Source organism: Salmo salar, unplaced genomic scaffold (genome assembly GCF_905237065.1).
Source record: "Salmo salar unplaced genomic scaffold, Ssal_v3.1, whole genome shotgun sequence".
NCBI classification, from domain to species: Eukaryota; Metazoa; Chordata; class Actinopteri; order Salmoniformes; family Salmonidae; genus Salmo; species Salmo salar.
In genome coordinates, this window is record NW_025549715.1 from 13,981 (window position 1) to 40,531 (window position 26,551).

At 47.9% G+C, this 26,551-nt stretch overlaps 1 pseudogene; it reads right to left on the minus strand.

Annotated features, from left to right (window-relative positions):
- The window catches only part of LOC123738725 (catenin delta-1-like), a 37,467-nt pseudogene extending 10,993 nt beyond the window's left edge, over positions 1–26,474 (minus strand).
- Between the last annotated feature and the right edge of the window lie 77 nt (positions 26,475–26,551).

Here is a 26,551-nt window from a genome sequence, read left to right on the forward strand (position 1 = left end):
TGTCAGGCATCAGCAACACCTGGTCAGAAGAACGTGCCCATTACCTTGTCGTTCTTAAAGGTGAGGTGCTGCAGGTGTATATATTACCTTGTCGTTCTTAAAGGTGAGGTGCTGCAGGTATGCAGCAGCGTTGCTCTTGACGGGGTCCAGTCTGTAGTTGAGCATGGCGATGACCTCTGGCAGCTCAGGCTGTCTCCAGGAAGTGGCAGGGCCTTTCCTCAGGGTGCTGGCCAATCAGGTAAGAGAATATATACAACACTTTCATCCAAAGCGACATGCAGGCAAATTCCAAATCTGGACCTTGAATTCAGTACCACTGTTGAATATCATTCTTCCCCTCTAATTAGGGACTGACTTAGACCTGGGACCCCAGGTGGGTACAATTCATTATCAGGTAGAACAGAAAAACAGCAGTGGTCCGGACCAGTCCTAAAATTCACTTTTTTGTCCACCAGCCACTGTGGCAGGTAGCTTTAAAGCTCTACCAGCCACTCTGTTTTTTTTATAATCCAAAATATTTCCTTCCCTAAAATTACACTAACAAAACAAAAATACAGATGAGCATGCTTTGTAATGTTTCTAAAACAATAAATGTATTACTGTTAAGAAGTAATGTGGTATATTGTTTAATTTAATTACATTTTTTGTGACCTGAAACTTAACAAAAATGATCCCCTGACCCTTTAAGGACGGGAGGTTACCATGGTAACGTGACTCGAGTCATGTTTATCTTGTGAGACAAGCAGCAGAGTTGTCTTCTCTTCCCTAGCAGTTGAAACTCAAACATTGAAAAACAACCTAACTTGTGAACAAAACAAATATAAATAGCCAGGAAACACAAAGACAAAGTCTTACTTCAGTAGACTTCATCTTCAAGTAAATTAGACCAACTTTTATGCCTGTGCACAAAGCTTCTAAAAATGGATCTTTCACTCAGCTCCAGACACAGTGCGAGGTGGGATAGGCTATAGGATTCCTAGTTCTTTGACTTTGTGGGATTAATTTACCAGCTATGAGACAAAAACTGCAGAAATACTTTGAAAATAGCTACTGCAGCATTTAATCACACTTGACTATTTTTATTCACAAATGTGAGTGAAATGCTGGCACTGTGGAGCCCTGGCCACCCACCAACATGGCTGGTGAAACAGACATCTGACCCACCAATGACAAAATGTACCCGCGTTTGGCAGATGGTGAGTGTTCATTTTAAGCCCTGGTCTGGACCTGCAGGCTTGGATGTGAATACCCCTGATATATCTACAATACACCACCAAGGAGTCTCACCTGTCCAATGAGGCCATGCTACCCCTCTCTCCCTGGGCCAGGGGTGCACCTCCCCAGTAGTACATGTCCCCTGCTCCACTCATGTCTCCATCCAGAGTCCCTTCATAGCTCCTGGGAGGGGAGAGAACAGGTAAGGGGTTAGTATGGAGTGAACACTACTCCTGTGATGGAGTAGACACTACACTGGTAGGGGTTAGTAGGGAGTGGACACTACACTGGTAGGGGTTAGTAGGGAGTGGACACTACACTGGTAGGGGTTAGTAGGGAGTGGAGACTACACTGGTAGGGGTTAGTAGGGAGTGGAGACTACACTGGTAGAGGTTAGTAGGGAGTGGACACGACACTGGTAGAGGTTAGTAGGGAGTGGACACTACACTGGTAGGGGTTAGTAGGGAGTGGACACGACACTGGTAGAGGTTAGTAGGGAGTGGACACGACACTGGTAGGGGTTAGTAGGGAGTGGACACTACACTGGTAGAGGTTAGTAGGGAGTGGACACGACACTGGTAGAGGTTAGTAGGGAGTGGACACGACACTGGTAGGGGTTAGTAGGGAGTGGACACGACACTGGTAGGGGTTAGTAGGGAGTGGACACGACACTGGTAGGGGTTAGTAGGGAGTGGACACGACACTGGTAGAGGTTAGTAGGGAGTGGACACTACACTGGTAGAGGTTAGTAGGGAGTGGACACGACACTGGTAGAGGTTAGTAGGGAGTGGACACTACACTGGTAGAGGTTAGTAGGGAGTGGACACTACACTGGTAGAGGTTAGTAGGGAGTGGACACGACACTGGTAGAGGTTAGTAGGGAGTGGACACGACACTGGTAGAGGTTAGTAGGGAGTGGACACTACACTGGTAGAGGTTAGTAGGGAGTGGACACTACACTGGTAGGGGTTAGTAGGGAGTGGACACGACACTGGTAGAGGTTAGTAGGGAGTGGACACTACACTGGTAGAGGTTAGTAGGGAGTGGACACTACACTGGTAGGGGTTAGTAGGGAGTGGACACGACACTGGTAGAGGTTAGTAGGGAGTGGACACTACACTGGTAGGGGTTAGTAGGGAGTGGACACGACACTGGTAGGGGTTAGTAGGGAGTGGACACTACACTGGTAGGGGTTAGTAGGGAGTGGACACTACACTGGTAGAGGTTAGTAGGGAGTGGACACGACACTGGTAGAGGTTAGTAGGGAGTGGACACTACACTGGTAGAGGTTAGTAGGGAGTGGACACTACACTGGTAGAGGTTAGTAGGGAGTGGACACTACACTGGTAGAGGTTAGTAGGGAGTGGACACTACACTGGTAGGGGTTAGTAGGGAGTGGACACGACACTGGTAGAGGTTAGTAGGGAGTGGACACGACACTGGTAGAGGTTAGTAGGGAGTGGACACGACACTGGTAGAGGTTAGTAGGGAGTGGACACTACACTGGTAGAGGTTAGTAGGGAGTGGACACTACACTGGTAGAGGTTAGTAGGGAGTGGACACGACACTGGTAGGGGTTAGTAGGGAGTGGACACGACACTGGTAGGGGTTAGTAGGGAGTGGACACGACACTGGTAGAGGTTAGTAGGGAGTGGACACGACACTGGTAGAGGTTAGTAGGGAGTGGACACGACACTGGTAGAGGTTAGTAGGGAGTGGACACTACACTGGTAGAGGTTAGTAGGGAGTGGACACTACACTGGTAGAGGTTAGTAGGGAGTGGACACTACACTGGTAGGGGTTAGTAGGGAGTGGACACTACACTGGTAGGGGTTAGTAGGGAGTGGACACGACACTGGTAGAGGTTAGTAGGGAGTGGACACTACACTGGTAGAGGTTAGTAGGGAGTGGACACGACACTGGTAGAGGTTAGTAGGGAGTGGACACGACACTGGTAGGGGTTAGTAGGGAGTGGACACTACACTGGCAGGGGTTAGTAGGGAGTGGACACTACACTGGTAGGGGTTAGTAGGGAGTGGACACTACACTGGTAGGGGTTAGTAGGGAGTGGACACTACACTGGTAGGGGTTAGTAGGGAGTGGACACTACACTGGTAGGGGTTAGTAGGGAGTGGACACTACACTGGTAGGGGTTAGTAGGGAGTGGACACTACACTGGTAGGGGTTAGTAGGGAGTGGACACTACACTGACTGAATAAACAATCAGAGATACAGAGAAGGAGACCAGACATTACTGCACAAATATACCAACAGAAATGTCCCCCTCACACACTCCCTCCACACACACTGGGGCATGTACCCTGTCCTGCGGGGCGGTCCATGGTTGAAGGCTTGTTGGTTGCGTGGTACTGTTCCGTAGTGGATGGCCGGTCCCATGCCATAGTCTGCCTCGTCATATCCCACACTCCTCTGGTCATCCTCCAGACCGTACGGCTCCGGGACAAACCTCTGCATCCCAGACAGCTCCAACGCACTGCCCATACGACCCACCTGACCAATACAATATCATCACGTTAATACACTCTGCAGTCCTGACAGCAACACACTGCCCATACGACCCACCTGACCAATACAATATCATCACGTTAATTCACTCTGCAGTCCCGACAGCAACTACACACTGCCCATACGACCCACCTGACCAATACAATATCATCACGTTAATACACTCTGCAGTCCTGACAGCAACACACTGCCCATACGACCCACCTGACCAATACAATATCATCACGTTAATACACTCTGCAGTCCTGACAGCAACACACTGCCCATACGACCCACCTGACCAATACAATATCATCACGTTAATACACTCTGCAGTCCTGACAGCTCCAACGCACTGCCCATACGACCCACCTGACCAATACAATATCATCACGTTAATACACTCTGCAGTCCTGACAGCAACACACTGCCCATACGACCCACCTGACCAATACAATATCATCACGTTAATACACTCTGCAGTCCTGACAGCAACACACTGCCCATACGACCCACTATATTTAACACACACGCCATATGACCCACCTGTGGCTGTGCTGCGTATGGGTCCAGCTGGTTCCTGCTGATGGCTCTGTATCCTGAGTCCAGGGTCCGGTACCCATCAGCTGGCCTGGAGGAGGGGAGAAGTATAGAGGAGAAGAGGGGGGAGAGTTGAGGAGGGAGAAAGGAGAGAATATACCCGTTGTCTCCCAACTCTACGTCTATAGATAAAGAGACAACAGATCCATCTGTCCTACCTGTAGCGGTCGTCCATGCGTGCTCCCCCGCTCAGGCTGGCGTAGGTCTCCCCTATGGAGGGAGAGCCCTGGCGGTAGTCCTCGTACCCCCCCGGGGGTCCGTAGTGGTAGTTTCGGGGCACGGTGTTGGTGGGGTAGTCCATGGGAGGACCAGGCTGTCTGTAGACCCGCTCCATGGGGGTGGTATAACCCCCTACACCTGTCATAGACCCCCCTCCATCCAGGGAGAGGTTGTCAGACACAGAGGGGATGACTGTACGAGTCATGGTAGTCTTCACTACCTTCTTTACCTGGGGAGAGGGAGATGACATGAGTCGGGGAGAGAGGTTAGTGTCAGACATGGAGATGACATGAGTCAGGGGAGAGAGGTTAGGGTCAGACGTGGAGGAGATGACATGAGTCAGGGGAGAGAGGTTAGTGTCAGACATGGAGGTGACATGAGTCAGGGGAGAGAGGTTAGTGTCAGACATGGAGGAGGTGACATGAGTCAGGGGAGAGAGGTTAGTGTCAGACATGGAGGAGGTGACATGAGTCAGGGGAGAGAGGTTAGTGTCAGACATGGAGGTGACATGAGTCAGGGGAGAGAGGTTAGTGTCAGACATGGAGGAGGTGACATGAGTCAGGGGAGAGAGGTTAGTGTCAGACATGGAGGTGACATGAGTCAGGGGAGAGAGGTTAGTGTCAGACATGGAGATGACATGAGTCAGGGGAGAGAGGTTAGTGTCAGACATGGAGGAGGTGACATGAGTCAGGGGAGAGAGGTTAGTGTCAGACATGGAGGAGGTGACATGAGTCAGGGGAGAGAGGTTAGTGTCAGACATGGAGGAGGTGACATGAGTCAGGGGAGAGAGGTTAGGGTCAGACATGGAGGAGGTGACATGAGTCAGGGGAGAGAGGTTAGGGTCAGACATGGAGGAGGTGACATGAGTCAGGGGAGAGAGGTTAGTGTCAGACACGGAGATGACATGAGTCAGGGGAGAGAGGTTAGTGTCAGACATGGAGGAGGTGACATGAGTCAGGGGAGAGAGGTTAGGGTCAGACGTGGAGGAGGTGACATGAGTCAGGGGAGAGAGGTTAGGGTCAGACGTGGAGGAGGTGACATGAGTCAGGGGAGAGAGGTTAGGGTCCGACGTGGAGGAGGTGACATGAGTCAGGGGAGAGAGGTTAGGGTCCGACGTGGAGGAGGTGGCATGAGTCAGGGGAGAGAGGTTAGGGTCAGACGTGGAGGAGGTGACATGAGTCAGGGGAGAGAGGTTAGTGTCAGACGTGGAGGAGGTGACATGAGTCAGGGGAGAGAGGTTAGGGTCAGACGTGGAGGAGATGACATGAGTCAGGGGAGAGAGATTAGTGTCAGACGTGGAGGAGGTGACATGAGTCAGGGGAGAGAGGTTAGTGTCAGACATGGAGGAGGTGACATGAGTCAGGGGAGAGAGGTTAGTGTCAGACATGGAGGAGGTGACATGAGTCAGGGGAGAGAGGTTAGTGTCAGACGTGGAGGAGATGACATGAGTCAGGGGAGAGAGGTTAGTGTCAGACGTGGAGGAGGTGACATGAGTCAGGGGAGAGAGGTTAGGGTCAGACATGGAGGAGGTGACATGAGTCAGGGGAGAGAGGTTAGTGTCAGACATGGAGGAGGTGACATGAGTCAGGGGAGAGAGGTTAGTGTCAGACATGGAGGAGGTGACATGAGTCAGGGGAGAGAGGTTAGTGTCAGACGTGGAGGTGACATGAGTCAGGGGAGAGAGGTTAGTGTCAGACATGGAGGAGGTGACATGAGTCAGGGGAGAGAGGTTAGGGTCAGACGTGGAGGAGGTGACATGAGTCAGGGGAGAGAGGTTAGGGTCAGACATGGAGGAGGTGACATGAGTCAGGGGAGAGAGGTTAGGGTCAGACATGGAGGAGGTGACATGAGTCAGGGGAGAGAGGTTAGTGTCAGACGTGGAGGTGACATGAGTCAGGGGAGAGAGGTTAGTGTCAGACGTGGAGGTGACATGAGTCAGGGGAGAAAGGTTAGTGTCAGACGTGGAGGTGACATGAGTCAGGGGAGAGAGGTTAGTGTCAGACATGGAGGAGGTGACATGAGTCAGGGGAGAGAGGTTAGTGTCAGACATGGAGGAGGTGACATGAGTCAGGGGAGAGAGGTTAGTGTCAGACATGGAGGAGGTGACATGAGTCAGGGGAGAGAGGTTAGTGTCAGACATGGAGGAGGTGACATGAGTCAGGGGAGAGAGGTTAGGGTCAGACATGGAGGAGGTGACATGAGTCAGGGGAGAGAGGTTAGTGTCAGACGTGGAGGAGGTGACATGAGTCAGGGGAGAGAGGTTAGTGTCAGACGTGGAGGAGATGACATGAGTCAGGGGAGAGAGGTTAGTGTCAGACGTGGAGGAGGTGATATGAGTCAGGGGAGAGAGGTTAGGGTCAGACGTGGAGGAGATGACATGAGTCAGGGGAGAGAGGTTAGGGTCAGACGTGGAGGAGGTGACATGAGTCAGGGGAGAGAGGTTAGTGTCAGACATGGAGGAGGTGACATGAGTCAGGGGAGAGAGGTTAGGGTCAGACATGGAGGAGGTGACATGAGTCAGGGGAGAGAGGTTAGTGTCAGACATGGAGGTGACATGAGTCAGGGGAGAGAGGTTAGGGTCAGACATGGAGGAGGTGACATGAGTCAGGGGAGAGAGGTTAGTGTCAGACATGGAGGAGGTGACATGAGTCAGGGGAGAGAGGTTAGGGTCAGACATGGAGGAGGTGACATGAGTCAGGGGAGAGAGGTTAGTGTCAGACATGGAGGTGACATGAGTCAGGGGAGAGAGGTTAGGGTCAGACATGGAGGAGGTGACATGAGTCAGGGGAGAGAGGTTAGTGTCAGACATGGAGGAGGTGACATGAGTCAGGGGAGAGAGGTTAGTGTCAGACATGGAGGAGATGACATGAGTCAGGGGAGAGAGGTTAGGGTCAGACATGGAGGAGATGACATGAGTCAGGGGAGAGAGGTTAGTGTCAGACACAGAGGTGACATGACTCAGGGGAGAGAGGTTAGTGTCAGACATGGAGGAGGTGACATGAGTCAGGGGAGAGAGGTTAGTGTCAGACATGGAGGAGATGACATGAGTCAGGGGAGAGAGGTTAGTGTCAGACACGGAGATGACATGAGTCAGGGGAGAGAGGTTAGTGTCAGACATGGAGGAGGTGACATGAGTCAGGGGAGAGAGGTTAGTGTCAGACATGGAGGAGATGACATGAGTCAGGGGAGAGAGGTTAAGGTCAGACATGGAGGAGATGACATGAGTCAGGGGAGAGAGGTTAGTGTCAGACGTGGAGGAGGTGACATGAGTCAGGGGAGAGAGGTTAGGGTCAGACATGGAGGAGGTGACATGAGTCAGGGGAGAGAGGTTAGTGTCAGACATGGAGGAGGTGACATGAGTCAGGGGAGAGAGGTTAGGGTCAGACATGGAGGAGGTGACATGAGTCAGGGGAGAGAGGTTAGGGTCAGACATGGAGGAGATGACATGAGTCAGGGGAGAGAGGTTAGTGTCAGACATGGAGGAGGTGACATGAGTCAGGGGAGAGAGGTTAGTGTCAGACATGGAGGAGGTGACATGAGTCAGGGGAGAGAGGTTAGTGTCAGACGTAGAGGAGGTGACATGAGTCAGGGGAGAGAGGTTAGGGTCAGACATGGAGGAGGTGACATGAGTCAGGGGAGAGGTAGAGAGGTTGGAGAGGAAAAGGAGGGGAGAAAAAGAGAAGTGAGAGAAAGTAAGGGGTGTGGAGGCAGAAAAGATCAGTCAATTAGCTAATGACATTCACAATCCTCAAGTGGCAACTGTGTGTGTGTGTGTGTGTGTGTGTGTGTAAGTAAAGGTAGTACCGTAGTTTCTGTGCGGCGCGTGGTGCCATCTTCGCTGGTTTCCACGGAGATGACGGGGGGCACCTCGTGAGGGTCCTCCTCCACGGTAACCGTCTCCTGGACGACTTGACCAGGCTCCATCCTGTACTGAAGAACGGAGACAGACACTGTTACAGACAGACAGACAGACAGACAGACAGACCAGACAGACCAGACAGACCAGACAGACCAGACAGACAGACAGACAGCTTACATGTGTCCCGTTGACGTATCCCTCGTTCAGTGTGAGCCTCTCTATGTCCGCATCACAAACACGCCCATTCTGTAGAGCGGAGGGGAAGACAGGAGTTGTTTACACAAGTGGGCATGTGTGTGTGTGTGTGTGTGTGTGTGTGTGTGTGTGTGTGTCAACCGCAGGGCCAGTGGCCAAGGAGGAGCAGAGTTATTCCAAACATTCAGAGGAGCAGGTTAACGCAGGACAGAGAGAATGTCATGACATCACAGCCCCAGGCTCCTTTCAAACACACAGGCAACACCACTATACCATTCAGTCAACCCCAGACATTTAAGCAGAAATACACTAAGTACAGAGTAGACAAACAATTCAACACTTGATGAAGCGAATGAAAAAACCATGAATGGATGGACAGAATGGGTGAGTCATGGAGGAGGATGAGAGAGCGGTTCTGAGCAACAGGGCTGCCAGCAACACAGAAAGAGCCTCAGAGAGAGCAGGGCGTGTGAGAACCTGTCAGTGGCTTGTCAGTTGGCTGTGTGTGTGTGTGTGTGTGTGTGTCTCAGTGGGGTTCTCAGTGTGTGTGTGTGTGTGTGTGTGTGTGTGTGTGTGTGTGTGTGTGTGTGTGTGTGTGTGTGTGTGTGTGTGTGTGTGTGTGTGTGTGTGTGTGTGTGTGTGTGTGTGTCTCAGTGGGGTTCTCAGTGTGTGTGTGTGTGTGTGCCTGTCAGCTATGTAAACAGGGTGAAGACCAGGCACATTCCAACCCCGTCCGTTCTCCAGAGATACAACACTGACCGACCAGACCAACCCCGTCTGTTCTCCAGAGATACAACACTGACCGACCAGACCAACCCCGTCCGTTCTCCAGAGATACAACACTGACCGACCAGACCAACCCCGTCCGTTCTCCAGAGATACAACACTGACCGACCAGACCAACCCCGTCCGTTCTCCAGAGATACAACACTGACCGACCAGACCAACCCCGTCCGTTCTCCAGAGATACAACACTGACCGACCAGACCAACCCCGTCCGTTCTCCAGAGATACAACACTGACCGACCAGACCAACCCCGTCCGTTCTCCAGAGATACAACACTGACCGACCAGACCAACCCCGTCCGTTCTCCAGAGATACAACACTGACCGACCAGACCAACCCCGTCCGTTCTCCAGAGATACAACACTGACCGACCAGACCAACCCCGTCCGTTCTCCAGAGATACAACACGGACCGACCAGACCAACCCCGTCCGTTCTCCAGAGATACAACACTGACCGACCAGACCAACCCCGTCCGTTCTCCAGAGATACAACACTGACCGACCAGACCAACCCCGTCCGTTCTCCAGAGATACAACACTGACCGACCAGACCAACCCCGTCCGTTCTCCAGAGATACAACACTGACCGACCAGACCAACCCCGTCCGTTCTCCAGAGATACAACACTGACCGACCAGACCAACCCCGTCCGTTCTCCAGAGATACAACACTGACCGACCAGACCAACCCCGTCCGTTCTCCAGAGATACAACACTGACCGACCAGACCAACCCCGTCCGTTCTCCAGAGATACAACACTGACCGACCAGACCAACCCCGTCTGTTCTCCAGAGATACAACACTGACCGACCAGACCAACCCCGTCCGTTCTCCAGAGATACAACACTGACCGACCAGACCAACCCCGTCCGTTCTCCAGAGATACAACACTGACCGACCAGACCAACCCCGTCCGTTCTCCAGAGATACAACACTGACCGACCAGACCAACCCCGTCCGTTCTCCAGAGATACAACACTGACCGACCAGACCAACCCCGTCCGTTCTCCAGAGATACAACACTGACCGACCAGACCAACCCCGTCCGTTCTCCAGAGATACAACACTGACCGACCAGACCAACCCCGTCCGTTCTCCAGAGATACAACACTGACCGACCAGACCAACCCCGTCCGTTCTCCAGAGATACAACACTGACCGACCAGACCAACCCCGTCCGTTCTCCAGAGATACAACACTGACCGACCAGACCAACCCCGTCCGTTCTCCAGAGATACAACACTGACCGACCAGACCAACCCCGTCCGTTCTCCAGAGATACAACACTGACCGACCAGACCAACCCCGTCCGTTCTCCAGAGATACAACACTGACCGACCAGACCAACCCCGTCCGTTCTCCAGAGATACAACACTGACCGACCAGACCAACCCCGTCCGTTCTCCAGAGATACAACACTGACCGACCAGACCAACCCCGTCCGTTCTCCAGAGATACAACACTGACCGACCAGACCAACCCCGTCCGTTCTCCAGAGATACAACACTGACCGACCAGACCAACCCCGTCCGTTCTCCAGAGATACAACACTGACCGACCAGACCAACCCCGTCCGTTCTCCAGAGATACAACACTGACCGACCAGACCAACCCCGTCCGTTCTCCAGAGATACAACACTGACCGACCAGACCAACCCCGTCCGTTCTCCAGAGATACAACACTGACCGACCAGACCAACCCCGTCCGTTCTCCAGAGATACAACACTGACCGACCAGACCAACCCCGTCCGTTCTCCAGAGATACAACACTGACCGACCAGACCAACCCCGTCCGTTCTCCAGAGATACAACACTGACCGACCAGACCAACCCCGTCCGTTCTCCAGAGATACAACACTGACCGACCAGACCAACCCCGTCCGTTCTCCAGAGATACAACACTGACCGACCAGACCAACCCCGTCCGTTCTCCAGAGATACAACACTGACCGACCAGACCAACCCCGTCCGTTCTCCAGAGATACAACACTGACCGACCAGACCAACCCCGTCCGTTCTCCAGAGATACAACACTGACCGACCAGACCAACCCCGTCCGTTCTCCAGAGATACAACACTGACCGACCAGACCAACCCCGTCCGTTCTCCAGAGATACAACACTGACCGACCAGACCAACCCCGTCCGTTCTCCAGAGATACAACACTGACCGACCAGACCAACCCCGTCCGTTCTCCAGAGATACAACACTGACCGACCAGACCAACCCCGTCCGTTCTCCAGAGATACAACACTGACCGACCAGACCAACCCCGTCCGTTCTCCAGAGATACAACACTGACCGACCAGACCAACCCCGTCCGTTCTCCAGAGATACAACACTGACCGACCAGACCAACCCCGTCCGTTCTCCAGAGATACAACACTGACCGACCAGACCAACCCCGTCCGTTCTCCAGAGATACAACACTGACCGACCAGACCAACCCCGTCTGTTCTCCAGAGATACAACACTGACCGACCAGACCAACCCCGTCCGTTCTCCAGAGATACAACACTGACCGACCAGACCAACCCCGTCCGTTCTCCAGAGATACAACACTGACCGACCAGACCAACCCCGTCCGTTCTCCAGAGATACAACACTGACCGACCAGACCAACCCCGTCCGTTCTCCAGAGATACAACACTGACCGACCAGACCAACCCCGTCCGTTCTCCAGAGATACAACACTGACCGACCAGACCAACCCCGTCTGTTCTCCAGAGATACAACACTGACCGACCAGACCAACCCCGTCCGTTCTCCAGAGATACAACACTGACCGACCAGACCAACCCCGTCTGTTCTCCAGAGATACAACACTGACCGACCAGACCAACCCCGTCTGTTCTCCAGAGATACAACACTGACCGACCAGACCAACCCCGTCTGTTCTCCAGAGATACAACACTGACCGACCAGACCAACCCCGTCCGTTCTCCAGAGATACAACACTGACCGACCAGACCAACCCTGAGAGAGGAGACTACGTGTTTTACGTGTAGTGTGTTTATAAAATGCCTGAGGGTTGTAAAATGACACACCTCAGTGTGTTTGCTTACCAGACAGTGTGTGTGCGCGTGCGTTCACAAGTAATCTAAAGCTATGCGGTCACTACGTCCAGATAGGGAAGCCTGACACAGTCAGACACTAAGCAGGAAGTGGACATGGTAAACAGTAACCTAGACCAGGGATTGGACAAAACCCAACCAAGCGGTATACTATAAGTGTATTTTTCCTCCTCTGTTCTCCCTTCTGCTCAGTGTACACATGCTGCCCTTCCTTCAGAAAAGCACCAAAAATGACATTCAGTAGCTACTAGCAGTGCTTGTATAATGTTGAGCTGGATTTGCCTCTTTGCAATTGGTTTCTGTTCATTTTCACACGTTAGCATTTAGCTAACATTCTCAAACTAAATACTGCCATTCTAATATCTGAACGATCTGTAATATTCTGAAACCTTCCTGAACTGACCAGAACACAGGATCAGCCATGGACTGGGATCATTAACACTGAAAATAAGGTATGTTTTATCACATATGAGCCTTAGGAATGTCTTCTAGCCAGGTTTATAATATGACATTTCTCTCTAGCCTATATGAGAATTTCACATGTCAACACCAAACGGCCAGAAAAACAATTGTACCACAAGTCTGCTGCAATGCGTAACTGCAAAAACAACCAGATGTGGCACCAGGCTACCTTCACATGGCATGCACATCCACAGAGATGACCTGGGGGGAGTTAGACAAGGCTGTTTCCACCATGGCCTGGGACAGAGGCCAGGCTGACAGCATGAGGGATGGAAGTGGATGGTCATGATGGGGCAGATCAATGATGGCTACAGGAAGGGTTGACCAATGATGGCTACAGGAAGGGTTGACCAATGATGGAACGAGACGGGACGACGGTAAGCCGGTTGGTGTGAGGCGATGGGTGACACCATGGGGGCTAGGATTGCAAAATTCTGTGAATTTCATGAAAAATTCCACTGGTTTTCCAGAAATCCTCCAATTTCCTGCTTATTACCTCCTGGAAGATATCGGAATGTTGCAACCCTACCAGCAGCTATGGAGGTGACGGCATGGATAGTTACAAGGACGTTTGAACGGTGATGAAACAAGGGAGGACGAAATGATGGAATGGGTGATCCCATGATGACTATGGGGGTGATGGGTGATACCATGATGACTATGGGGGTGATACCATGATGACTATGGGGGTGATAACATGATGACTATGGGGGTGATGGGTGATACCATGATGACTATGGGGGTGATACCATGATGGCTATGGGGGTGATCCCATGATGGCTATGGGGGGTGATACCATGATGACTATGGGGGTGATGGGTGATACCATGATGACTATGGGGGTGATACCATGGGGGCGAGGCGTTACCTGTAGATTGGGGGGAGGGCGTGGGAGGGTGCCTCCGCACCTCCTCTCCTCCTCCAGAGCGCGAGTCAGACGCTCAAACTGACGCTCCTGCTCCCGCACGGAGGCCAGGAGAGAGGCTGCACTCTCACACTGCTCCATTCACACTGAGTAGAGAGGACAGGACAGGGTTCAACCACCTAGCCCCACACTGAGTAGAGAGGACAGGACAGGGTTAAATCACCTAGCACCACACAAAGAGGAAGGACAGAGTTAACCTGGCACACACAGAATAAACCGTTTTTAAACCACATTCCATACTCTTATATTCACACACACAGAGAGACACAGACAGAGAGACAGTTAACCCACAAACACACATTACAGTGATGCTGTACAGAGAAGCAGCAGGGCGACAGGATGCTAATCACCTCCACACTTAGAGATGAACAGCATGAGAGAGAGGGGAGGAGAGGAAGAGAAGGAGAGAGAGAGGGAGGATAGGGATAGGAGAGGGAGGTTGAGGAGATACAGGAAAGAGAAGAGTGGGAGAGGAGAAGGAGGAAGAGAGGAAATATGTCGAGTTACAATAGGAGTGTGATGAGGGGGGGGGGGGGGAGAGAGAATCACATGTTCTTAGGGAAGGGCTGTGGCAGGTGGTGCTCGTTAGCACCTCTTGTCTTCCACAGAGGCAGGTGAGAGCGAGATGAAGAGAGGAGAGAATGAGAGAGTCAGAGCGAGCACCACAGGTTCTAGAAGTCTATTTGTGGGCCCAGAGTTCACACCCATCAGCTCCTGACTGAGCCCAAAACAGAACCAGAAACTGGAACGACAGTAAAAGACGGAACGGACCTTAAAGACACAGTGCAGTGAGAAACATGATTTTACATTCACACTATGGAGGTTGAAATAATACTGTGAAAATCATAATGCCCTTTTAGTGTAAGAGCTGTTTGAAGACTGCCTGGAATTTCAACCTGTTTTGGTGGGATAGGGTTTGTTAATAGACCAATAAAAAACCCTCTGCCAATAAGAGCTAGTTCTGAGTTTCCCCTCCCCACTCAGACCACTCCCAGACAGCCCGCGCTACAATCTTGCTTGAGAAATTACTCTTAGCGAACAAGCTATTTTTTTTCTGTTTGACCATTTTAATTGAAAACAATCACAGCAAGGTACTTAATTGTTACCCACAAATGATTTAATATTGAGAAAAACAGCTGCATTGGACCTTTAAACTTTAACAGAACCCAGATCCACAAGCAAAATGTTAGGTTGTCGAGGAACCAAACGTAGCTAGAGGATTCAGGACAGAAAACTTGGCCTAACTGGACCAACCATAAACCGACAGAGATTAACTTCCTGGTCAAGTCTTGGGGAAATCTGTAAAAAATAGGAGTGGGGGGGTCTGAAATAATTTCACTACTCGAATAGCATCATGAATCTTTGTCAGATATCCAGTTATTCAAAATACATAGGTTTTTAACCTGAGCTCTACTGCACGAGGGTGATAGCAGCAATAGAGTGCCAGCCTGCTGCCGATGGGCTGGTTAGTAACGTATGAGAAGGGAGCGAGCAGACGGAGGAAGAGGAGAGACACCAAGGTAACTCAGCTACAGCCATGACTAGCTAACTGGTAGCAGTCACAATGTTATTCATCATACAATGTATCATCATATAAGTGCCGCTCTTGAATAGAGTAGCCTAGAGAAGAGCCAGATTTACACTGACCATACAAAACATTAGGAACACCTTATAATATTGAGTTGCACCCCTCCCCCACATTGATGCCAATGCTTCCCACAGTTGTCAAGTTGGCTGGATGTCCTTTGGGTGGTGGACCATTCTTGATACACACAGGAAACTGTAGAGTGTGAAAAACCCAGCAGCGTTGCAGTTCTTGACACATAGCGATGCACCTGGCACCTACTACCAAACCCTGTTCAAAAGGCACTTAAATCTTTTGTCTTACCCATTCACCCTCTGAATGGCACACATACACAATCCATGTCTCAATTGTCCACTCCCTACTAACCCCTATCAGGCTTCTTTAACCTGTCTCCTCGCCTTCAGCTACATTTACATTTACGTCATTTAGCAGACTCTCTTATCCAGAGCGACTTACAAATTGGAGCTACACTGATTGTATCAGATTTAACAAGTGACATCAATAAGGGATCATAGCTTTCATCTAGATTCACCTGGTCAGTTTGTCATGGAAAGAGAAGGTGTTCTTAATGTTTGGTACACTCAGTGTCGAACGCTAGGCTAATGCTGCGGCCACATGCTACACTTTCGCCCCAAACCCCATTCAGATAAAACAGCCTACCTGTTGGTTGCTGGTTGTAGCTTTCTCCCTCTCAATTGGCTAACTTTTAATTGGGTAATTTTATTCCGTCTAGCGTTGCATTAGTGTACCCTCGCTCCACATTGAGCCTCTTTGATTGGCCAACATAAACAACAAGCTACACAGTGAAGGCCACTGGTCGACTACCAGTCTGTGGCGTCATAAAAACTAACCTACATCGAAAAAGTGTTTTATTCAACTAAGAATCTGAAATGTCATGGTATATTCTTGTATGTAACAATGTCACATGGATATTAAAATGTAATTTAGAAAACGTTTTTCCCCCCATGTTATAATAGCCCCCCCAAAAATCACAAAATGTCATACTCAAAAGTATTTCAATCCTAACGTCTGTTTGGATATTTGAATATTGGAATAACCGTTCACATACCTAGTTCAAAACATAACCGATTCAGAACCACATTAGCCTACATGGAATCAGATCCTTCTTGAGCTCTAGTCATGCCGGAGGACCAGTCATCCAAATCATTTTCACCCTTCAATCCTGTCTCCAGTCAGCCACTGACAGTATTCATTACTGTACAGTAGCAACCCCCCCACCCAGTCTGCAGCTGTCTGTGGAGAGTGGATGAACAAAGAGACGTGTATTACAGTAGGTCTGGTATCTGGTCATGGTGACATGAGCTTTATCCTTGAAAACTAAAAACAGAACATCAAGTTTCAGTGAACTTGCTTAATCTCTTCACCCACCCCTTCTCTTTCCGCTTCACACAAACTGTCTCCCCCCCTCCCTCTCTCTCTCACACACACACCTCCGTCACACATTCCAACAGGAGTTCTGGCATGTCACATCCTGCCTCAGCTGTTCAGGTTGTCTTTGTGGATTATCCTTCACTTTTTCATTTATCCACTCATCGGTCCCTCTCTCTCTTTCTACCTCTCTCCCTCTTTCTCAGCCCTGGAGTGGTTGCAAGGGGACTTTCTTTCCATTCCTCTAATGATTTCATATCTCAAATCAAATGTTAGTCACGTACACATATTTTGTTGATGTTATCGCGGGTGCAGCGAAATGCTTACGTTTCTAGCACCAACGGTGCAATAATACATAACACAATACACACTAATCCAAAAAACAACAAATATAAGAACTAGAAAGAATGATAAAAGTTGGCCTCATTTATCAGCAAAACATATTTTCAAGGTACCTCTAAAGCAGGCTAATGCATTTAAATTGGGCTCATGGGTTTACACTGAAAGGGACAAAACACACTTAACAGGGCAGGACAGGTTCAGATGGGTAGCGTTGTACCACATACAGGCCTCAAATTTCCCAACGGCATCGACGACCCCCTTGTGTGGCCGCAACGCCCCGAAAATCCATGCCTTGCAGCCAGAGTGTCCGTTGTGCCCTTGGGCTGAATATAATCATTATAATTCCCTTCTCCCGGCTGCCAATCGCCGTGCTCCAAAGCACCTCTCACTCACATGGCTCTCTCATATCTCAATTGTTATTAGCCAACGCCAGTCTCGTGATCAGGTCCTTCTCACAGACATCTCAGCTCTGAAGTAGGCTCAGAGTGAAGACGGACACGTCAGGGATGCTACGGTGATCCTCCTTATCCAATTCTGAGGATGTTAGAAGAACTGTCCACATTCACTTTTCATCAGTCAACAAGATGAGTAACAAACAGCAAAAAGCACTAGCCTACGTCAATATACTATCCCAACAGTCCAAAAGTTCACCTATTCTATTGGTCAGATTGTCGTTCTGTGCAAGAAATAAATATTCCAAACAGATAAATAGCCAAATAATTTATTCACATTATAAGCACAGCAATGCGCACACAGCGGTAGGCCATAAGCGCGAACATTCTAAAATCCAATTAGCGCGAAAACTGTTTTCCAAAGTGCACCGAATGGTTTCATATGACAGAGATGAAAATATCCTTCAGAAATTCAGAAAGAGGGAAGATGGCTCAACTAGCATGGGTTGTTAATAAGACTAGGATTATCATCAACTAGCGTGGGTTGTTAATAAGATTAGGATTATCATCAACTAGCGTGGGTTGTTAATAAGACTAGGATTATCATCAACTAGCATGGGTTGTTAGCCTGTTATGGATAGGGGGCAGTATTTTCACGGCCGGATAAAAAACGTACCCGATTTAATCTGATTATTACTCCTGCCCAGAAACTAGAATATGCATATAATTATTAGCTTTGGATAGAAAACACTCCAAAGTTTCTAAAACTGTTTGAATGGTGTCTGAGTATAACAGATCTCATTTGGCAGGCCAAAACCTAAGAAGATTCTGTACAGGAAGTACCCTGTCTGACCATTTCTTGGACTTCTTGATCATCTCTATCCAAAACAAGGGATCTCTGCTGTTACGTGACACTTCCTACGGCTCCCATAGGCTCTCAGAAGGCGGCAAAAAGCTGAATCGTGGCTTTGCAGGCCCTGGCTGAAAAACATTAGCGCATTTTGATAGTGGTTGATCAGAGAACAGAGACTGGAGGCGCGTGCACGAGGCGACCCCATGTTTTTATTCTTTCGTCTTTGAACGAAAACAACGACTCCCGGTCGGAATATTATCGCTTTTTTTACGAGAAAAATAGCATAAAAATTGATTTTAAACAGCGTTTGACATGCTTCGAAGTACGGTAATGGAATATTTAGATTTCTTTTGTCACGAAACGCGTCGGGCGCGTAACCCTTCGTCACCCTTAGATAGTGTCTTGAACGCACGAACAAAACGCCGCTATTTGGATATAACTATGGATTATTTTGAACCAAACCAACATTTGTTATTGAAGTAGAAGTCCTGGGAGTGCATTCTGACGAAGAACAGGAAAGGTAATCAAACTTTTCTAATAGTAAATCGGAGTTTGGTGAGGGTCAAACTTGGTGGGTTTCAAAATAGCTAGCCTGTGATGGCGTGCTATCTACTCAGAATATTGCAAAATGTGCTTTCACCGAAAAGCTATTTTAAAATCGGACATAGCGAGTGCATAAACGAGTTCTGTATCTATAATTCTTAAAATAATTATGTTTTTTGTGAACGTTTATCGTGAGTAATTTAATAAATTCACCGGAAGTGTTCGGTGGGAATGCTAGTTCTGAACGTCACATGCTAATGTAAAAAGCTGGTTTTTGATATAAATATGAACTTGATTGAACAAAACATGCATGTATTGTATAACATAATGTCCTAGGGGTGTCATCTGATGAAGATCATCAAAGGTTAGTGCTGCATTTAGCTGTGGTTTTGTTTTTTGTGACATTATATGCTAGCTTGAAAAATGGGTGTCTGATTATTTCTGGCTGGGTACTCTGCTGACATAATCTAATGTTTTGCTTTCGCTGTAAAGCCTTTTTGAAATCGGACAGTGTGGTTAGATAAAGGAGAGTTGTCTTTAAAATGGTGTAAAATAGTCATATGTTTGAAAAATGGACGTTTTGGGATTTTTGAGGAATTTGTAATTCATGCCACGCCTATCATTGGATATTGGAGCAGGTGTTCTGCTAGCGGAACGTCTAGATGTAAGAGGTTAATAAGACTAGGATTATCATCAACTAGCATGGGTTGTTAAGACTAGGATTATCATGAACTAGTATGGGTTTTAATAAGACTAGGATTCTCATCAACTAGCATGGGTTGTTAATAAGACTAGGATTCTCATCAACTAGCATGGGTTGTTAATAAGACTTGGATTATCATCAACTAGCATGGGTTGTTAATAAGACTTGGATTATCATCAACTAGCATGGGTTGTTAATGACTAGGATTGTGTCTTTGGCTGCTGGATAATGAAAGAAAGTTGAGAAGATGAGAAATACTAATAACACATTTACTAAAGTATTCAGACCCTTTACTCCATACTTACAGTTGAAGCACCTTTGGCAGTGATTACAGCCTCGAGTTTTCTTGGGTATGACGCCTCTAGCTTAGCACACCTGTATTTTGGGAATATCTCCCATTCTTCTCTGCAGATCCTCAAGCTCTGTCAGGTTGGATGGGGAGCGTTGCTGCACAAATATTGTCAGGTGTCTCCAGAGATGTTCGTTCAGGTTCAAGTCCGGGCTCTAGCTGGGCCACTCAGGGACATTCAGGGACATTCAAAGACTTGTCCCGAAGCCACTCCTGCCTTGTCTTGGCTGTGTGCTTTGGGTCGTTGTCCTGTTGGAAGGTGCACCTTCACCCCAGTCCGAGGTCCTGAGTGCTCTGGAGCAGGTTTTCATGAAGGATCTCTCTGTACTTTGCTCCATTCATCTTTCCCTCGATCCTGACTAGTCTCCCAGTCCCTGCTGCTTAAAAACATCCCCAGAGCATGATGCTGCCACCACCATGCTTCACCGTAGGGATGGTGCCAGGTTTCCTCCAGAAGTGACGCTTGGCATTCAGGTCAAATAGTTCAATCTTGGTTTCATCAGACCAGAGAATCTTGTTTCTCGTGGTCTGAGAATCTTCAGGTGCCTTTTGACAAACTCCAAGTGGGCTGTCGTGTGCCTTTTACTGAGGAGTGGCTTCCGTCTGGCCACTCTACCATAAAGGCCTGATTGGTGGAGTGCTGCAGAGATGGTTGTCCTTCTGGAAGGTTCTCCCATCTCCACAGAGGAACTCTGGAGCTCTGTCAGAGTGACCATCGGGTTCTTGGTCACCTTGCTGACCAAGGCCATTCTCCCCTAATTGCTGCAGAAATGTTTTGGTACCCTTGCACAGAACTGTGCCGCGACACAATCCGGTTGTCTCGGAGCTCTACAGACAATTCCTTAGACCTCATGGTTTGGTTTTTGCTCTGACATGCACTGTCAACTCTGGGACCTTATATAGACAGGTGTGTGCCTTTCCAAATCATGTCCAATCAATTGAATTTACCACAGGTGGACTCCAAGTTGTAGAAACATCTTAAGGATGATCAATGGAAACAGGATACACCTGAGCTCAATTTCGAGTGTCATAGCAAAGGGTCTGAATACTTATGTAGATAATGTATTTCTGTATTATATTTTTTTGTTGTTGCAAAACTGTCTAAAAACCTGTTTTTGCTTTGTCATTATGGGGTATTGTGTGTAGGTTGCTGAGGATTTATTTTATTCATTGTAGAATAAGGCTGTAACGTAACAAAGTGTATGTATGTATGTATATATATATATATATATATATATAGTGAACAAAAACACAAAGTGTTGGTCCCATGTTTCATTAGCTGAAATAAAAGACAGCAGAAATTTTCCATAGGCACAAAAAGCTTATTTCTCAAAACAAATGTACATCCCTGTTAGTGAGCATTTCTCTTTTGCCAAAATAATCCATCCACCTGACAGGTGTGGCATATCAAGAAGCTGATTAAACAGCATGATCATTACACAGGTGCACCTTGTGCTGGGGACACTAAAAGGCCACTAAAATGTGCAGTTTTGTCACAAAACAATGCCACAGATGTCTCAGGTTTTGAGGGAGTGTGCAATTGGCATGCTAACTGCTAACTCCATCAGAGCTGTTGCCAGAGAATTTAATGTTCATGACAAACTATTTGCACCCCGCTTGTTGGAGAGAAAATGTTGCTGGTTTAAAGCTTATTTTCTGCAATTCTATACATTGTGCCATGTCTAATGTGTATTCATATGATATTTGAGTGATTAAATCTATGTGCTAAAAAAAGATGACATGGACTAGTTATAAAGTTTTAAATAGCTCTCTGAGGTATGCAATGACTGACATGACAAGAGGATAACTGATGATGTACTACCCAATATCAAAATTTCACCTTGTGCATTCTACTATTACAACTTTTAAGAGTAAGTTGAAAGCCGGACTGAGTTTCTTAAAATAAAAATAAAACCACTGCCCTGGCAGATGGCCTTGGTGTCCTGGCAGATTGAACACCTTTTGAAGCCAAATGGCCATGCCCCTAAAATCATGTGCCAGATTTCTAGGATTCTAGGTCTGCGTTCAGACAGGCAGACCTATTCTGATGTTTTTCACATTAATTGGTCTTTTGACCAATCATATCTGCTCTTTTTAGAGCTGATCTGATCAGATTGGTCAAAGGACCAATTAACGGAGAAAAAAATATCAGAATTGGGCTGCCTGCCTAAACACAGCCTTGGACTGTGTTGTGAGACACAGAGACAGCAGCTGTTCAGAGACCAGAGGTGAGACAACAGTGATATAAGGCTCTGTCACCCTCAATGTGCTGCATGTAATGTTGACCTCACTCAGCATGCCAGGTAGGGTTCTAGGATATTTCTATCAGCTGTTGAAAGACTGAAGGTGACACCAGTTGGCTAGGATTCTAGGTTCTTTGTAGAGTGTGTTGTAAGACACACACGGCGGCTATTGAAACAGCTCAGTCGCCCTAAAGGCTGTTGAATGAGACAGCAGAGATATCATGCTGAGTCAACCTAAAGATTTGCTTGCCACCATGTATGGCTGTACTGTGGTGTTGTGTTTCTGTGTTATATTACATTACTTACAGGCTGTGGAAATCATTTCCCTTTTCAAGGAGAATAAAGTATCTAGCCTAGGCTGTATGCATATATGGAGATCTCTGAGCATCAGGCTTCATCAGTATTTCTAACAAGTCCAGTCCAGCGCAGGCCTTAAGTGCAGGTGGAGGCCATCGTTAGCCCCTCCATTATTAAAGCAGTTAGCCCAGTGGTGAATCCTGTGTGTCCACTAATGGGATAGCATGGGTATTAGACAGCTAAGCTATTTACTGCTCCCGACCCGACACTGTTCTCACACACAACTAACCCGCCAATGTGCATGATGCATTCTCAGTCAACATATGTATGTAGGATTGTAGGTAAATACTACTAACTGCGCTAGATCAATACCAGCAGCATACCACCCTGTAACCCAATGCTGGCTTGCCCCTGAAGCTAAGCTGGGTTAGTCCTGGTCAGTCCCTGGATGGGAGACAAGACGCTGTTGGAAGTGGTGTTGGAGGGCCAGTAGGCGACACTCTTTCCTCTGGTCTGAAATAAAATATCCCAATGCCCCAGGGCAGTTATTGGGGACATTGCCCTGTGTAGGGTGTAGTCTTTTGGACGGGACGTTAAATGCGTGTCCTGACTCTCTGTGGTCACTAAAGATCTCATGGCAATTGTCGTAAGGGTTGTTAACCACGTGTCTTGGCTAAATTCCAATCTGGCCCCTCATACCATCACTGCCACCTAATCATCCCCAGCTTACAATTGGCTCATTCATCCTGTCTCCAGGTCATTGGTATAAATGAGAATGCATTCTCAGTCAACTTACCTGGTAAAATAAAGGTTAAAAAAATAAAACGCATCTGAAGAAAATATCAAAAATATAATAAAATAAACCATTTCTAAAAAAGAGTCTCAGCGTGACCAGTTAAATCTCCAGATACAAAAGTCACCTCACTCAGTTGCAGTTAGCTTCCACTGACATGAGGCCTGATCCCTATGTCTCCATACTACATGGAAATAATAGTTTTATAGTGGTTTGGTAGTAATATGCAAGGACCACACACAAACTTGATTCCCCAGTGTTTACTGAGTGTCATGGCTGCTGTGTGGTAAAGTATTGTTTTGGTCTGGTCCCCGTAGTGGTGCTGTGTGGTAAAGTATTGTTGTGGTCTGGTCGTGTGTGGTAAAGTATTGTTGTAGTCTGATCCCTGTACTGGTGCTATGTGGTAAAGTCTTGTTGTGGTCTGCTCCCTGTACTACTGCTGCTGACTCAGACACATTTGAATGGCTGGTGACAGAAACGGGCAGTTGGTGTGTGTGTTTTAACCTTGGTCTCAGTCCAAACACCACCAGTGCCACTCCTAGACTTCCGCCTATGTAACACTCCCCGCAGGCAAACTAAATACTGGCCGGAGTATGGTGGCCTCTGACACACACACAGTAGAGGCACATTGAGCAGTGCAAGACAGACCTTCCAAGTTCCAAGCAACAGTACAACGTTAGACATGTTAATTCTCTGACTGGGGAAAAGAGAGTCAGATACACAGCAGCATGATGTCATGCTCAATCGAATATATGGAGGGAAGAGAATGTGAAAGAGCCACACCCGTTGTTTACATACAGGTAGAGTGGAGTCATGCACAACCAGTAAAGGTGACCAGGAAATGAAATGGCTGACATGTTCACTCTGAAAACCAATGCCAAATGATTGCATTTATTTTTTTAACACCAAGTTAACAGTTCAAATATAAACACACCTCAGGTGTAGCACCAAACCTAGGAAGGTGCAAATCCAGTAAAAGCAGGCTTCCGTGTGTCTGGGCCACACCCATAGCATGACTTGAAAGGCTGTCATTACAGAGGTTCATAAATGATACTCCTGGCATAAACAGCACCGACTGTGTGCTGGAGCTAGGCTACTACATTGCTAGGCTACAACTCTCAAGTCACTAGGAACTCAACGACAGTCACCTCACAGATTACATTTGCAGGTAAAACTAGAAGTTTTCAATTTGGTGAAGTAAACTACAACTACTGAAAAGAGAGCATGTACTAAATCGTCCCCTCTCCTTCTCCCAAATTTCAATTGGTCAATGTTGCCAAATGTCAAACATTTGGCAGTGTTGCGCTGGAACCCCCCAGCTGACAGCTAAGATAGTTTGACATGGTGTATGTATGGTGCTCTTTTTGATCAATAGATACTGGTAGTGAGGAGCGACAAACCACGGAACTGTAGCATACAATATAAAAGCAGAACAAACCAATGCATGGCCCTGGTCACGTCTGGTGGAGACCCTGCATTGAAATAGTGTGACCTGAGAAGGTGGCAATGGCATCGCCGTTGGACTCTGAAGTCTTTCTACATACCACATGAGAGTGCAAATGAAACAACCACGCCTGACTCTACCCCACCCATTGGCAGGCAGCCTAGCGGTTAGGAGTGTTGGGCCAGAAACCGAAAGGTTGCTGGTCCAAATCCTGAGCCGACTAGGTGAAAAATGTCAATGTTCACTCGAGCAAGGCACTTTACCCAGATTGCTCTTGTAAGACACTCTGTATAAGAGCTTCTGCTAAATGACTATGTAAACCCATCCTATTCCAAAACGTGGCCAAGACCCACAAAACAGGTTCTTCTCTTCCTCTCCCGCCCCCTTTATCTTGCTCTCATTGTGAATATATCAAAGAAATCCAAGACATGAAAAAGAGGGAGCCACCCCTTCATAACAGAAAAGGGAAAAAAACAAACACGGATGGTGTTGGACAATTATTACTGTACACCGCCGTGTAATGTTACAGTAGTCGTTAGTACACTTTGCAGCTGTTTCATGCCTTCACAACGTACATCTAGATATATCTCATCCTTTCCACAGGCATTTCTTACAAAGACTCTTGGCAAATATGACAGGAGATACAGTTTAGGCCAAGAGCAAACACTTCCTAAACAATGTAACGTTAGTTAGCTACCTTGGCCAGTCGAGAACAACTTCTCACAAGAGTCATTAACGCTACACCACTGCTACACATCAACAGCATTAGAAAAAAAGACAGCTAAAACTCCCTCTAGACATGATGGTGGTGTAATAGAGACCTGTGATAAAATGATTAACGTGGACTTTGACTCATAGTTCGTCGAGCGGGCTGGCCAACGTCCGTGTACGAGGAGTACCTGGTAGCTCACTCTCCCGAAGGGCTTTGACCTAACGACTACAGTGTGCCCAACCTACTGTCTGCCGGGAGTCAGTAAAACACATGGAACTTAAGTCCAGAAAATGCTTGTTAGGTAGACCATTTGGTAAACTTCACATATCTCAATTGCTTGTTGGGTAACGTTAACTAGGTGACAAACGTTACACTTCGCTCTCAAGCAAACGTTAGTTCGTTGGCTGGTTCCTAGCACAAACTAACTAGCGAGCTAACGACGATTGTTTTACGCTAATGTTAACTTATTAATAGGTAACTAAGCAAGTCGCTATTATTGGATAGTAGTACAATGAGTGCAAAACAAATACAGCGGAATGCTGTAGTTGCATTATAGCTAAGCTACAAATGCACTAACAGTAAACATTAACGTTGGCTAACTAAACTACAACACCGCTAACGCTAGTTAGCAAGCGGTCGCTAGCTAACGTTAACTCTTTTTATATATGTTCAGACACTTAAATAAAATGATTGAAAAACAAATGTACCTTAATTACCAATTTCGGGTGGTTCTTTTGTTGTTTTCATGCAAGTCCCCAGACGTTGTTTGAACAGGGATCCAGGCCTATCGAAACAGACTCAAATTTCCAACTGCTGCGGTAGCAAGTCGTTGCAGTTGCAATTCAATTCTGGGCGTTCTTGCCCCACTGCACGACCGAGTAGCAAAGTCGAATCTCCACTATTCACCAAATAGCTTTACCTAGATTACATAAACATGGGTAAACTAACGCTGAAAGTGAATAGCTAAGCCGCCATTGACTGTGTACCCTTTTTAGGACCAACCTAGAATAGATAATAGGTATGTTCTTCGGCTTGCTCACTGCTCTTCCTCCCCGACAGTTTT